We start from the raw sequence: 12,592 nt of genomic DNA on the forward strand, positions 1-12,592 counted from the left end.
AACTTCTAGATCTGTGAAAAAATAAATTTCTATTGGTTTAAGCCACCAAGTGTGTAATAGTTTGTTATGGCATCCCTAAGAAAGTAATCAGACATCCAATTGTCCCAGCAACATCATTTGTTTAAAAGACTGTTCTTTCTCCATTGAATTGCCTTTGTGACTTGGTCAAAAATCAGCTGACTATATTTGTGTGGGTCCATATCTGGACTTTCTATTCTGTTCCATTGATCTATTTTCTATTCTTTGGCCAATACCACACTGTACTGATTACTGCAATTTTATAGTATGTCTTGAAGTCGGGTAGTGTCACTTCCCCAACTTTTTTCTTTTCTTTCAGTAGTGCGTTATTCTGGGTCTTTTACCTCTCCATATAAACTTTAGAATCAGTTTGTCAATATCCATAAAATAACTTGCTGGAATTTTGATTGGAATTGCATTTAATTGACAGATCAAGTTGGGAAGAACTCATATCTTAACAATACTGTCTTCCTGTCCATGACTATGGAATATCTCTCATTTATTTTGTTCTTTGATTTCATTCATCAAAGTTTTGTAGTTTCCCTCATATAGATCTTGCACATATTTTGTTAGATTTATATCTAAGTATTTCATTCTGGGGCTGCTAATGTAAATGGCACTGTGTTATTCATTTCAAATTCCACTTGTTCTTTGCTGATATACAGGAAAGTGATTGACTTTTGTATATTAACCTTGCAATTCTACAACCTTCTTATAATCTCGTATTAGTTCCAAGAGTTTCTTTAGTTGATTCTTTCTAATTTTCTACATACACAATCATACCACCTGAGAAAAAAGATAGTTTTATGTCTTTCTTTCAAACCCTTATATCTTTTATTTCTTTTTCTTGCTTTATTGCAATAGGGAGAATTTTCAATATGATGTTGAAAAAGAGTGGCAAGAGGGGACATCTTTGTATTGTACCTGATCTTAGGGAGAAAGCTTCAAGTTTGTCACTATTAAAATATGATAGTAGCTGTAAGCTTTTTGTAGATATTCTTTATCAGGTGGAGAAAGTTTCCCTCTATTCCTAGTTTACTGAGAGTTTTTATCATGAATTGGTGTTGAATTTTATTAAATGTTTTTACTGTATCTATTGATATGATTCTATGTGACTTTTCTTTTATAGTCTGTTGATGTGATGGATTATATTAATTGATTTTCAAATGTTAAACCAGCTTTGCATACCTGGGATAAATCCCACTTGTTTGTGGGGCATAATTCCTCTCACACACTTTTGGATTCAATTTGATATTTTCTTTAGGATTTTTCCATCTATGTTCATAAGAGATATTGGTCTATAGTTTTCTGTTCTTGTAGTGTCTTTAGCATTTTCTTTTTATTCTTTTTAGAGTTTCCATATCTCTGCTTACATTATCCACATGTTCTTGCATGTTTCAACTTTTCCACCAGAGTTCTTAATATATTAATCATAGTTATTTTCAACTTCCTGTCTGGTAATTTCAAATTCTAAACTGTCAACTGAAAGAGAAACATACAACATAAAAGCTGTGAGTTAAATTTTCTTGGAAAACATTATTGAGGGACTACAGCCCAGGAGACAGCCTCTCAGATTGCTCTGAGAAACTTCTCTAAAGAGGTAAGGGAAGAGATAGGACATTATATATATATATATATAAACTTTTTTGCTGGGAAAAACATGCAGTCAGGCATAAAAATATCACTGCTAATCACAAGAACAGACATCTCAGGTTAATGATTTCAGTACTTTTCTATGAATGGGAAGATGCAAGAATCTGGGGTCATTGAAATTTTTCCTTAGATATTTATCTTAACTATCTAGGGGCTGTTATATCCAAAGCAAAGAATGCTTCCTGTTTTCTCCATCCTGAATTCCCCTCAGGTTCACTGTCAGTGGGTGACTGCAGTGGCTAATGGCTTGATCCTTGTAGAACTGGGATGGCAGGCAACAATTTTTACCTTATAGTCCTATGTTTGAATCTGGTTTAGATGCTTGCTTTGTCTCTTCAGACTGCTTTTTTCTTTAGTATGCCTTGTAATTTTTTGTTGAAATCCAGATATGATACATCAAATAATAGGAACTAAGGTAAATGGAGATTTCGTGTGGGTTTTACGGTAATCTGGCTAGAAGTTGGATTGTATTTACTGTTTACTGTAGGTCTAGGTTTCAAGGGCTTCAAAGTCTTGTAGTTTCCTTGGTTTTTATCCCCTGTTGTTTTTTAATTTCCCTAAGAACTCCTTATTTATTGGAGTCTGAGCCTTGTAACCATTTCAGCTGTAATCCACTCTCATATTTTAGCCTTGTTGATGTGGAGGTAAAGAGAGAGGGAGGGGAAGTTTTAAAATATCTTATGGCTAAACCTCACTCTTTTAGTAGGCCTGTGTCCCTTGGCTGTGACCTTCACAAGTTTTTTTACCTATTTTTCTCCTCCTTCCTCCCACTTAGATCAGTCAGGAAAGCTAAAGGAAACTGAAATTAGGTCATTGTCCTTCCACCCACGTGAGCTAAGGCCCTGGTAAGGTCTTTTACACTGGACAGTAGGTCTTTTTATGGAAAATGCACTGGACTTATTTCAAAATGGCAACTTTCCCCTCCCCTTGCCAAAGATATGACATGATTTTTTTGGCTCTTCACCATGAGAACCTGGTGGAGTTCCTGCTGGTGAAACCTATGGAACATGGGGTCCTCCCTAAGCCTGGGGCCCTGAGGAGTTTATCACCCTCGATTTAGGTCACACTCAGCCTCCAGAAAGTCATCAAAATTATGATTACTCATAATAAAATTACTCATTTTATGTTGGTTAATGTATGTTGCAACTTTTGGACTTGATAAATATTTATTAATTAGGTATTATACAACAAAAACATTTTTAGGATCAGTGGTGAAGAAGATAGGAGAGTTCATTTTCTAATGGGGGAAGAGAGAGAATAAAAAGATAATTATAAAACAGAGAGATAAGTGCTATGATAGGGGTAAGTCTAGGGTAGTATGAAGTACATTTCTCAATTCATACTGGGTTTTATTTTCAGATAATCGACATAAGATAAAGCACAAAAATAATGAGACAGCTATATTGGGAGAAAACATGACGATTTTCTGCAATTTAACAACTCCAGCAGACGTTGTTCAAATTACCTGGCAGAAGATCCAAGATTCTTTGCCACAAAATATTGGCACGTATAGCAGTAAATATGGAGAAAAGAGTCTTCCACCATACATAGATCGGCTACATTGTGAGGCCATCGAACCCAATTCCTCATTCATAACTATCTGAGAGGTGACATTTGAAGTCGAAGCCTGCTACAAATGTTTATTTAATGTGTTCCCACACGGAAGCCACGGAGGACAAATCTGCCTTAACATTATAAGTATATAAATTTTTGTGTGGAGTCAAAATCATGGGGATGTGGTCTTTGAAGGTTAAGATCCAGAGAAAGAATTTTAGAGAAGGAAAGACTATAATAGAGGTCATTCAGCCGAAGTCTTTTATTATATAGAAGAAAAAAAAACGGAAGTCAATGATGGTCACATAATTTCCCTTTTTTTACACAGTGCAAGACCAGGCATAGCATTAAGGTCTTCTGCCCTCTCATCTAACTTTTTTGTACTACACTGCACTGGCTTCAATCCATTAGATAAATCTCATGAGTGGCATCAGGGTTTTCATTGGGAAAAGAGAGGAAAAGAAAAAGAGACAATAGAGAAGAAAAAAGAAGAAAGACGATGCTAAGAGAATAAGAATTTCCCAGTCTTCAAATTAACAAAAGGTTGAAGGGGTAGTGATAGTGTCATAAAGTCCCCTCATTATGTTTCTATAAATTTAAAGTATTATGAGTTTATTTAATGTAATTTTAAGTTTGAACGGAAGTGGAGATACAAATTGTTCCTCTCAAATTGGAGGATAGTGAGTATAGGAGATGGAATTAGGAGGTTTTGTAATATGTGAGGAGAGGTGTTTGAGATGGACATGTTTTCAACATTTTGGTTTCATATAAAAGTTTTGGAAAGTCCATCTTTAACACCATAGGAATCTAGGGTGACATATTTTTGAATTTAATTTTGTTTCTCTCTTTTTATTTTTATTTTTATTTTGCCTCAGCTGTATCTGAATTAAGAACTGAACTCCAGTCCAATCTTGACTCTGAAGATTTTCTTAGACTTACTTACTCGGCTGTGGGAAAACCTGCTCCTCAAATATCTCTTTTCCCATTACAAGTCTTAATTAATCCACCAGAGGAATCCCTCGCTCTGAACCCCAATGGCACAGTTACTATCACTGAAATGTATAATGTCTCCTTGGAGACTGCGAGGTCCCTAAGACTCCAACACCTGATTGTGCACATGGATCATCCTCTAAGGAATGAAGAGAAGATCATTCCTCTGTCAGTCAAACAAGAATGTAAGTAAAAGTAATAACCAAAACAAGGGGGACTATTTATCTTTAAAATTCACTACCAGAAGTGTTTGCATAGTCATCAATTTTTAAAAATCTAAATCAGGGTCATACACACACACGGTTAAAAGAATCAAATAATGAAGCTATGATCTACTCCAGCCCTGCTTCCAGGAGTAACTGTTCTTACATGGCAAATTTTTAATTGATCTCCCTTACATGTTTTCCACTGAATTTCTGCCACAGTCTATGAAGATCAGGCTCCTTCAACTTTTGTTCCTCCCAATATAGTCCCTTTCCTCACAGTACAGTTCTTTTACTACTTACCTCTGCAACCTTCAACAGCATGATTAAACCTGTGTTTTGCTTCATTTACCATAGAAAGTCTTTCTTAGCTACCCACTTCTCTTTTTGCCCACCTTCCTTTCAAGCTTTGTCAACTGTATCTTCTGTTTCAGAACCATAATTAAGCAGTCTAATTTTCCTAAAGAATGTAAATAATAATTTGAATATATTTGTATATTTAAATAATATAATTTTCTATATAATTTAAATAATTGCTTTCATATTCCACCTGAAAATCTTTTAAAACTAGAACTTTTAATCTCTATATATTCGGTAAATATACTGAGGTATTTGGGTTTTAATCTACCACTTTATTATTTGTTTATTATCTGACCAGTTTTATGTCTCTTTCTCTCTCTTCCTCAATTCTTTTAGATTATTTGTTTTTATTTCATTTCCCTCCTCTATAGTTTGTTAATTATACATTCCTATACCCTCTTTAAGAGGTTGACTTGGAGATTATAACATATATCCTTGAAACCTTCTCTTACTATCCAATTTTATACTGGCTATTATCTTTTCATCTTTTTTATTTATTTATTTATTTATTGGCTGCGTTGGGTCTTTGTCACTGCGCGTGGACTTTCTCTAGTTGCAGCAAGCGGGGACTACTCTTTGTTGTGGTGCCCAGGCTTCTCGTTACGGTGGCTTCTCTTGTTGCGGAGCACGGGCTCTAGGCATGCGGACTTCAGTGGTTGCAGCACACGGGCTCAGTAGTTGTGACTTGCAGGCTCTAGAGCGCAGGCTCAGTAGTTGTGGTGCACGGGCTTAGTTGCTCCACAGCATGTGAGATCTTCCGGACCAGGACTTGAACCCGTATCCCCTGCATTGGCAGGCAGATTCTTAACCACTGCACCACCAGGGAAGTCCCATCTTTTCATGTTTTGTAACTGCATTTCCATAGCTTCCTTGTCGACAGGGCTCTTGTCACCATGTTCAGTAATTAATGTGCTTTGACCCAGTTTTCAGAAATTCAAGAAAGCACAGTTTCTTGCCCTCATTACATAGCCTTAAATACTTTTTATAGAAATAGAGAAGAGCTCTTGGCTTATCTGGCAACTGGAGTTTCCATCTCTTCCTGCAGAAGATATCTACTGTAGGTGCTTATTATTCAGATAGTAATACTTCAAATCCTAGACTCTATAATGAGAGTGAAATATTTTCTTTCTCCAAAATACACATTGAGAAGGCAAGTCACTACTTACAGATCATTTTAGAAACAAGACTATAGTACCTCTGCATATCTTTTGCCGAAAGCACAATCTAATGACTTTTCCAGAATCTTATTTGATGGGACAGCTTGCAGTAGAACTTAGGGTATCTTAATTCCCAGTCTTATATTTTGACAGCTTTCATAAAATTGCTATGTTCAGAGTTGGTGAGAACATTAAGTAAGTCATGTTAGTCAGCCCGCTTATCCTATTTTATTAAGATATCTTTAACATAATCTATACTTTTGGTTTTTATAAACTCAGGAAAACGATGAGAAGATTAAAGTATCTCCATAATTTGTCACATTCATCCAAGAAACAAAAAGCATCACTAGCCTTCAGTGATGTTGAATCATAAATTTTGAATGAGTGAAGGAGACATCACATCTTTTGGAAATATAACAGTTTTTGTACATAGCCAACTACAGGAGTATTGGAATGAGTAGTCTAGTAAGCAGTCCAGATGGGCTAAACATAACCTCATTTAGGAAATCTCATCAATCTCTGAATTAACCTTTGGGCTAATCTAAATAAAGCACAAAATGAAGGCTAACACCAAATGAGATGGTTGTAAAACATAATACACTCACCACCAAAAACTACCCTCTTCTGTCATTTTCAGCCTCTCCAAGCTACACAACCTTGTTCAAGTAGAGTTCAAAACTCAGTGCTATAGGGAAACTAGCAATTTCCCTGGTGACTCTGGTGGTCATTCTACCAGGCCACAGGATCTATCCTATGGTCTTAGAATGCTTTCACATGTGATTGATAGCTTGTTTGTTATACAACTTTAGTTTAATCATCCTTCTGCCCTCAGAACTTCTAGAGTATTTCTCCATTACCCTGACCATCTATTATTATTGATAAGAAGCCAAGTATCAATCAGATAATTGTAATAGTAAATATTACTTCTCATTGGTAACATAGTATCTTCTCTTTATTATTAGAGTTTTGAAACTTCCTAGTGCTATTTTTAGTTGTATTCTTTTTAATCCTTTAATGTGATGGGCATTTGGTGAGTTCATTCAATCTAGAGACTCAAATCCTTCAACTCACTATCTTCTCATTTCTTTGAGACTTTTCCCTTTGTTCATCTAACATTCTCTTTTGATAAACTTTGATTAAGTGGTCACTAAAATATTTAGATTGGATTTTATTTTATTTTTTCTTTAATATTCACATTTCTTTTTCTTTTTTTCAGACTATCTGAGTTTCTAAAATTTGTCTTCAAACTCTTTCATTAAATGTTTCCTTCTTTTGATGATCAGGTTTATAATTTTGAATTGCTTTTACAATTTAAAATTAATTTTAAAAATTAAAATTGCTTTATCCAACTCGTAAAAAAAAAATTGCTTTAATTCATACACTTATCTTCTTATTTTAAGGAAATAATATCTTCTCAAATCTATCTAGGAATAATAATTTAGAGGTGCTATAATTATCTTTAATTATCTTCACCAGTCCCTGCCTCACCTCCACTACCATCATTTTAATTTTATATTTCTTTTACTCAGTGTTTTTCACTTTGATTACAGGCTTCTTCAAAGTCTAGTGAGCCTTCACTGGGAGTTTAAAGAATCCTTATTTGGTTTATTGCATCTTGTGAAGAGACAAACTTTTTTGTAGAGAGTAGGTAGCAATTAGCCAGGAGAGTCTAAAAGCCGGAATGCAGAGGCCTTTACTCTGGTGCTCTGACCCCCTCTACCCTGGTTATTTCGTATGTTTAATAAATTACTTGAACTACCACCTCATGTTTTTTGCCTGAGTGGTTGGCAAAAGCACTTGGCTGTCCAAAGTTGTGCTTTGGGTTATGGAAGTGGATGCTTATTTATTTATTTATTGAATTTTATTTTATTTATTCATTTTTTTAATACAGCAGGTTCTTATTAGTTACCTATTTTATATGTATTAATGTATATATGTCAATCCCAATCTCCCAATTCATCCCACCACCACTACCTGCCCCCCTCCCTGCTTCCCACCCCCTTGGTGTCCATATGTTTGTTCTCTACATCTGTGTCTCTATTTCTGCCTTGCAAACCAGTTCATCTGTACCACTTTTCTAGATTCCACATATATATGTTAATATAAGATATTTGTTTTTCTCTTTCTGACCTACTTCACTCTGTATGACAGTCTCTAGGTCCATGGAAGTGGATGCTTTTGACTCTTTTATTCTGTGATTCAGAATATTCCTTCCTTTGTTGTCTGAATCCTGAGCCTCTCCAGGTTCTGCAGGGCTCTCTCTGCAGGAATAGTCTGCTTTGTACATAAATGAACATGCAGCTTCTTTCATCCTGCACCTTCATAGGCCATTCTTCTAACCTTTTTACGCCTTTCATAAGTTTGTTTAAACTTCTTGCTAATGAAGGTCTCTCTTCTGTCTACTTGTTATTTTTCATTTAATTATTTTATTTTTGTTACTGTTACTTTAATGGAGTTTCAGGAAAGAATAGAGGTAAGTATTTCTGTTACATGTATCTCTTAAAACTGAAGTTAATCAGCTTTTTTCCCCCTGGTAAGTTTCCCCAAATCATGATATTGAATTATGGCAATTGAATAGTATATGTGTGTCCCCTCAATCTATTGGGTAGATTATTATGGTTAATTTCACTTATCACTGAGATACAAATGTCTGTAAAGAAGTAACATCAATTCAGAAGAGGATTCTTCCTTGCTTAGCTTCATAACAAGTATTTGGGATATAAATCCCTGATTTTGCTGAAATCTTATATAGAGCTCCCTCCTGCCTTTTTTTGTTGCCATTGACTTCAGAGCTGTGTTCACATTTTTGTGCCAAATTCTTCCCATTCAACTTCCTCCACACATTTTGAATGAGCGAAGTAGTATCTCATTGAAAAAGAACATAGTTAAAAATAGAAACTGAGGCAAAGTGATATCTGAACAGTCAAAAATAAATGGCACCAAGTTTTTCAACTAAATATGGACTTTCTAATAGTATCTCAGGGAAGAAGTAATTGCTAACAAGAATTTATCTTTTTCTTCAATGATAATGGAAAATTAAAGCAGCAAATTGAAAAGGAATGAGAGGATACAATGAGCAGAGAAATGACATCAATCTGACAATCAGAAAGAGGACAAAAACAACCAATCACAAGAAGACCTAAGAATTCAAAATACACAGTAGTTCATGCCACTTAATATAAGTGCAAATTTCCTTAAGGTCCATCCACGAGGTATAGGTTCATTTTTATGTTACACCTAAGAACTATCATTGATAATCATAATGATGGCCATTTTTTGAATTGAAGTTACAATGTAAAATACAAATTATATTCAGAAGACTATGTAGAAAGAAGTGACATTTATAGTACAATTTAAGTACACTGTGGTCAAAATACCTGCTGTAAAAAGTGTTGATGTTAAAAAATTTTTTTTGAATTTTATTTTATTTATTTATTTCTACAGCAGGTTCTTATTAGTCATCCATTTTATACACATCAGTGTATACACGTCAATCCCAATCTCCAAATTCATCACACCACCACCCCCACCCCCAGCTGCCTTCCCCTCTTGGTGTCTGTATGTTTCTTCTCTACATCTGTGTCTCTATTTCTGACCTGCAAGCCAGTTCATCTGTACCATTTTTCTAGGTTCCACATATATGTGTTAATATACGATATTTGTTTTTCTCTTTCTGACTTACTTCACTCTGTATGACAGTCTCTAGATCCATCCGCGTCTCAACAAGTGACCCAATTTTGTTCCTTTTTATGGCTGAGTAATATTCCATTGTATATATGTACCACATCTTCTTTATCCATTCATCTGTCGATGGACATTCAGGTTGCTTCCATGTCCTGGCTATTGTAAGTAGTGCTGCAATGACTAACTTCCAAAGAAGTTATACAGATTGCCAAGAAGCACATGAAAAGCTGCTCAACATCACTAATTATTAGAGAAATGCAAATCAAAACTACAATGAGGTATCACCTCACACCAGTTAGAATGGGCATCATCAGAAAATCTACAAACAACAAATGCTGGAGAGGGTGTGGAGAAAAGGGAACCCTCTTGCACTGTTGGTGGGAATGTAAATTGATACAGCCACTACGGAGAACAGTATGGAGGTTCCTTAAAAAACTAAAAATTGAATTACCATATGACCCAGCAATCCCACTACTGGGCATATACCCAGAGAAAACCATAATTCAAAAAGACACATGCACCCCAATGTTCTTTGCAGCACTATTTACAATAGCCAGGTCATGGAAGCAACCTACATGCCCATTGACAGACGAGTGGATAAAGAAGATGTGCTACATATATACAATGGAATATTACTCAGCTATAAAAAAGAACGAAATTGGGTCATTTGTAGAGATGTGGATGGATCTAGAGACTGTCATACAGAGTGAAGTAAGTCAGAAAGAGAAAAACAAATATCGTATGTTAGCGTATATATGTGGAACCTAGAAAAATGGTACAGATGATCTGGTTTGCAGGGCAGAAATTGAGACACAGATGTAGAGAACAAACGTATGGACACCAAGGTGGGAAAGTGGTGGGGTGGTGGGGGTGGTGGTGTGATGATTTGGGAGATTGGGATTGACATGTATACACTGATGTGTATAAAATTGATGACTAATAAGGACCTGCTGTGTAAAAAAATAAATTAAATAAAATTCAAAAAAAAAAAGAAAAACTATTTTGATCTGTCAAGAGAGTTTTAATCTCCCAATTTTTTATTGATAGCATGCTCTTACAATATATCGCCATTAGGGGGAGTGTTTGGGTTATATTCATCTTATGTATAATAGTCTTTATACCTCTAGGTCTGAGAATGTGCTTGAAACCACACCCCAGCTGAGACAGCCTGGCATGGACACCCTAATGAACCACACACCTTAGTGAACACAGGTAATTGGCAGATGTGTGATTTTTGCTGTCATTGTGTATACTTCAAATTTAAGACTTACCCTTCCATATTAAATCATCCATTTGGTAGCAGCAATTATTATTTTAAAAATAAGTGGAAAAAATTTGTTTATATATCCAATTTCATGAATTAGTAATTTCAAATGAGGTTATATTAATATTAGTGTCTTTGAATGTTTCTATTCATTTCCTGATTCACTGTCTATTCACCCCTCCTACTGTCACCAATCGAATGGCTACTCTGATTTGGGGTGTGTTCTTTTCTGATTATTAATAATTATGAGCCTGTTTTATATATATTTGTTATGCACTCCCCTTCTGTGAAGTTCTTGTCTACATCTTCATGTGACTTCGGGTAGGTGGACTATATTTGTAGAAATTGTAGAATATCATAGATTCTGTAAATACTAGATATTGATTACTTCTCCCTATTTGGCATCACTCCATTAAATTTCTCAGTTATATCATTAAAAGAACAGAGGTCTTTAATGTTTTAATGTTGTTAAATCCATCACTTTTTTAACCTACTTTTGAGTTTGGGGTCTTATTTAAGAAGTCCTCATCCACCTAAATTCACAAAAATATAATCATATTTATTAGCTTTATATTTTCCTATTTTCTATTTAGGTCTCTAAACCTTTATACATAATGTAGACTTGATAATATAGTGTTAATTTTCATCATATAATGATCCAGATTTCCTAACATCAGCTACTATACGATCTATCCTTTCCTTACTGATGAGCTCTGTTTCCAGCTCTCTCAGGTGGAACTTTTGTTCCATTGTTTAATTTTTTTTCATGGATGCATAGTTTTTATTACTATGGTCTTGTGTTAGGTGTTAAAATGTGGTAGGGAGAGGTTCCCCTTTTTTCTTTTCTAACTTGATATTTCAATTCAAGGATACACAAACATACACATGTATCATGAAATAAGTTTATTAAGTTCTTAAAAAAATACAGCTGGAATTTTGCTTAGTCCTACATTGAACTTATAGATTAATTTAATTTTGGAAGTTTGGTATCTTTACAGTGTAATTTACTCCACCTATAATAAATATGTTATCCATTTATTCAAGTCTTTCTGAATGTCTTTTAGGAAAGTTTAAAAATTTTCTCTCTGTAGGTTTTGTGGAACTTTTGCTAAGTTAATTCTTTGGTACTTTTTATTTGTGTGCTATAATGAATGGTATCTTATTTTTTAAATGAAATCTTCTAGCTTGTTATTAGTGGTTTAGGAACTGTTATGGATTTTGTGACTTAACCTGTAGCTGGAAACCTTGCTAAACTCTTTACTAATTCAAAGTTTTTCTGTTGATCTAATGATTTTCCACATAGATAACCATCTCCCTTGCACATAATGACATTTTTGCTTTAAAACATTTCTGAATTTAAAAACTATGTCTAAAATTTCTCTAAGTATGATATTTGCTGCAGTGTTTGGTCTTTAAGCATATTATCAAGTTTAGGAGATGTTTCATTATTTCCAGTTTCTGTGGTTTTAACATATATCGGTTGTTGAACTTAAGAAGTAATGTTTTTGTACCTGTTGAGACAGTGACATGAACTTTCCAAAGTGGTTCACTAACATGATAAATTACATTGACAGATTTGCAAATGCTAAACCATTCTGGGAATTTTTGCTGCTTTATAAGTAAAACAGGACTATACTTTGAGTTTTTTTGAATCATCTTTCCTTGCTTTGAAATAAAAGTTTCAAATTAAGGTTTTGAAATTAACACTC

General features: G+C 34.6%; 1 long non-coding RNA gene across 5 annotated transcripts in view; it reads left to right on the forward strand.

Moving 5' to 3' along the window:
* Positions 1 to 12,592, forward strand: part of LOC133093315 (uncharacterized) — a 37,155-nt gene that overhangs the window by 12,706 nt on the left and 11,857 nt on the right. For all 5 annotated transcript variants that reach the window (XR_009701260.1, XR_009701256.1, XR_009701258.1 and 2 more), the window contains 3 exons: positions 3,031 to 3,369; positions 4,101 to 4,400; positions 10,747 to 10,831. This is a non-coding gene — a long non-coding RNA (uncharacterized LOC133093315). The remainder of the gene's footprint in view (positions 1 to 3,030; positions 3,370 to 4,100; positions 4,401 to 10,746; positions 10,832 to 12,592) is intronic.

The sequence above is a fragment of the Eubalaena glacialis genome, chromosome 6 (assembly GCF_028564815.1).
Source record: "Eubalaena glacialis isolate mEubGla1 chromosome 6, mEubGla1.1.hap2.+ XY, whole genome shotgun sequence".
Lineage (NCBI taxonomy): Eukaryota > Metazoa > Chordata > Mammalia > Artiodactyla > Balaenidae > Eubalaena > Eubalaena glacialis.